The following is a 4,411-nucleotide window of genomic DNA, read 5'->3' on the forward strand; positions in this document are numbered from 1 at the left end:
TTTGTTGTTAAGTTTAACATATAAAGCTTTGTATAAAAATTATGCTATTTTCACATTTCAGTGGAATATACCTGTTTGCCTTCCACCATTATCACAGTGCTTCCATCAGCACCTCATATTTCAATGTGATAATCAGACAAACGTGGCTATTCATCAGTGCTTATTCAGTGCTGTGGTAAACTATTCATTATTTTACAGGACTATTATCTCACAGTATTAGAAGCATGATTATAGTATTGGTTTTGTGCAATAGTATAAACTTAAGCATTTTATCATCATCAAACCATTTAAGAGGACTCAAGGTTGCCCATGCAATTTGTATTTTAAATTCCTTCTTTTTATTATTTAACTATACAATTTTAAAAAGGATGAAAAAAAGCTTTAATTAAATATATATATTTAGAAATATAAGAAACATAGCTCATTGGATGTGCACAACAGGTAACTACTTGGCTAAACAGCCTCAGAATGCCCTATCTCATTCTTCCTCGACTTGGTTAAGTGCAATCTTCCTGTGTTGAAAAATTATAATTAAAAGATCCATTGATACTAGTGAAGCAGGAATCCCCTCCTGTTTATCTGTCCGGACTGCAATTTCTCAAGGGTTTCTGAAGACCTCCAGTTTAGTTATCATCCCATTTTCTACACAACTAAGTTAACACCATGGTAACATAGAATAACAAGATGACCAGGTGTGTGTAAGCAACATATTTAACAGAAAAACGACTTCCAGAGATATGACATGAATAAGTTCATCACATACATACTTGTCACAGTTTTTAGTTGGAAAAATCAGTGGATAATATACAACTAAATATGTTTATAGGAAGATTTTTGTGTCAAGAAATGAGTCAAGATCAATTTTGGACAATGGACCATTTTCTCATAAATGGGACCGTAACCTGTATAGAAAGCTTTGCTTTCAGAACAGTTCCCATAGAAAGCTACGTTAGGGCCTGGGACAGAAACACTCACCTAACAAGACTCAAACTAATTTTGACTCATTCTTCAAATACTGTAAACTAATGGAGTATTTCTGTTCAGACTTTCAGCAAAACAGTTCACTTTGACAGACATTTCCAGCCAACTGTAAGTTTAAGAACATTTAAACTAACCCAAACTAGGACATATAAATATTCTTGTGAAAATTAACTGCAGAGGTCACCAGTATTTTGTGAGAATTTATTACTCTACTAAAATATAAAAAATATTTTATGGTTGTTGAGTTATAGTTCTGGTCAATCATATTACATGCATCCAACAATTTTTAGAAAAAAATATGGACAAAGGGAATGTAGAATGAAAATGCATATTCCAACTGCGACTACTATAAGGTTTTTCAGAATCTAATTTGAAAGTATCTTACTGTATTCTGTTTGGGGTTTTTTTAAGCTAGGAAATAAGACACATCAGACAGAGTGAAGAAAGAAAATCTATTCCACTAGCAACACACTACCCAATCACAGCACATCTGCCTTTCTTCTGTGACGACAGGGATGCACAGATGTTTTTTAATATCCATAAACCAATATGCTAACTATAAAAACAAAGGAACACATACAATATACTGCCAGTAATTCTATTAATCTAAGATAAAAACAAAGAAGAAAACAGAATGAACCAGTTTCTTCAAACAAACTTCTTTCTACTTATAAATCAGAGTACTAAAAATAAATAAATACGTATGTATCCTAGTGATCTAACACTCATCCCAAGCTAGCCCCATCTTGTGTCACTGCCTAAGTCATGCAAATTACACCAGAACTGCCAGTTGACTAAGATTAATGACACTGCGCCAGCTTCTTTGTTTCTCTCTGCGGCCGTTTAGTGTGAAATACTATCCAAAAACATTATCTATCCTCTATTAATCCCACAAATTTGTTCACACCATGCACATTGTTTAGGGCAATTTACAACAGGAACATACTGAGCACAATTGCATTTAATTACTTGGGTTCTAATTACATTCATTAAAGGCTAATAAAATAAATGAAACAGCTTTAAAAGCTTCTGCAAAACACATGGGTCTTGTCTCCCTCATGAAGCATACTGTAGAGGTTTGCTATGAAACATAGATTTCAACATATATGTCTGCCTATTATGTATCTGTAATATGCACAGACATTGATGCACATTTATTTATTTTTTTATTTATATATAAACCATATGTACATCAATTCTGAATAATCCTGAATACTGCTGATATTTACTTATATTGCTAGCCATGAAGATGCCAGGCACCCCAAACTACTTTTTAATGTGGTACGTTGAGATCGAGGAATATCAGTTTTAACATTCCAACCCAGTTCTTTTAACTGCTTCCACCTGTACTACAGACTTATTCCTTCATTTTTTCTCATCTTATATCTGCATTACAAAAGATACAAACTGACATCAGAAAGAGAGAAAGACAGCAAGAAAGAGAATACGAAAAGAGCGGGAAAACCACATTACTTTATTTGGTACATGTTCTTAAAAACATTTTGTTAAGTCTCATTTCTGACATTCATCTGAGGATCTGAATTTTTTCTTAGTAGCTATTGACATTAAAAAACACATTCTGCACACTAGGCTGTCTAAATAAATCCCCCATGGTGGTTAAAGATTCAGCTTGTTAATAACACAATTTTCTAATTCTTACGTTTCTATGCTATTTCCATTGTGCTTAGAATGCAGTTTATGGCAAAAGACAGAGCCTGGAACATGCTGTTGACAACTGTGCCAGAGAGAATTCAGTACTGGATATTTAGAAAAAAAGTGCTTGTGGTGAGCTACTCTCCTTACAACTATTCATTGTTCTTGGATTTACAAGAAGATGATCTTAGTAATAAGTGAAAGAAACAAAGTTCTAGTTAATCATCCTGCAAACCTTATACTCTGCACATACGTGGTCTTAGTTGAAGATCCAATTTGGCACACTTGGAAATTTAAAACTCTTAAGTATTCTGCATCACAAATATAATGGTAATCAAACATGTCTGCCAACAGTTAAAACATGTATAAACTTACAGACAATTTTGTTTTACGAAGAAATGAAAATACAAAATAAAAGTCAAACTTGAGGATTAACCTTGAAGTATTGTAGAATTTTAATAAATGTTTTTAAGTGCCATGAAACACTCAAGATTTGGTGCAGATTCTGTGAAGTAAATCACATCCATCCAATGCATCTTCCTCTTATAATTTAATAAACATGCTCCAGGTATCAATTTGTTAACTTAAAAGTATTTTAACAATTTCTGGGGTTTTATTCCATTACTGAAAAATAATTAAATTTTACCTTAAATTAAATATAAAACCATTTTTCTGTTTGGAATATTTTTTACAAGAAGCACGCTGTGCTGGTACAGCACTTCAGGCAGTTTAACTGAGAGTAATAAAATAACCATGGCTATGTGTACCTTTTTAGAAAGTTCACCCTAAAATTATACAACTTCGCCACATATACATCCCAAACTGTTCCTTGTTATGAACACAGGATCAATCTTTTTTTGCAAACTATTAAAAGAGAAGACATTAAAAAAATCATATGAAACCCTCATTCGGATATGTAAACCCCTCATTCGTGAATCAACATTTGCTTTGGAGAAGGGAGGAGGGGCACCCATCCTGCACAACAAAGCAGCAGCTCAATACAGCTGCCATCTGGCTTCCTCCTGCAGTTCACTTCCCATAGCAAACAAGATCCATAGTTTAAGGAGTGTTGGGGAAGGGAGAGGGGCTGCAGTTTTAACCTTACAGCTTTATGATGGGGCATTTTTCCACTCTATAAAACCCCCTCTTAATATAGAAGAATGGAAGGCTCAGGAAATTGTTAGTAGGATAGAAAGCCTTTCACTTCTGTGTTTCTGGTTCAGATCCATATCAACTCAGTGGTGACCAAATATAACTACCACCTAAAGGACCTTTTAATCAAACAAGTTAGCTGATCTCAGTACAATACCTAATGAGCAAGCATCCATATCACTAAAAGCAACACCAAATACGATAAACTTTTTCCTCTCCACTGTGCATAAATTGCTTCTCACCAGTAGCAGCTGCAAACATTTCAAACATTAAAGCATAAACCCAACCATTTTAACTACAAAAGAAGAGTGCTAAAAGCATGACACAGTCAGTGAGGGGTCTACCATGTGATGTGCTGTTTCTGTTTAAGTTCATAAAAGCACAAGCTTGTCAACTTTCAGGTTATGTTCTAATGTCTACTGTCCTTGCCTTTCCTTGGGTAGTAGTGAAGGAAATCTGAGCAGAAAAGTATCTAACAGTTTAGCTTTGCATTTATACTGGAGCAGCTAAAGACTCAGACTGACAGACATGAACTCTCTATTTTTCTTGTGTTATGTAATAGTGTGCATTCACCATTTTGCTACATTTATGCAATAGCAACAGACCCAAAGATTCAGGCTGTTTA

The sequence above is a fragment of the Leptosomus discolor genome, chromosome 3 (assembly GCF_034619465.1).
Source record: "Leptosomus discolor isolate bLepDis1 chromosome 3, bLepDis1.hap2, whole genome shotgun sequence".
Lineage (NCBI taxonomy): Eukaryota > Metazoa > Chordata > Aves > Leptosomiformes > Leptosomidae > Leptosomus > Leptosomus discolor.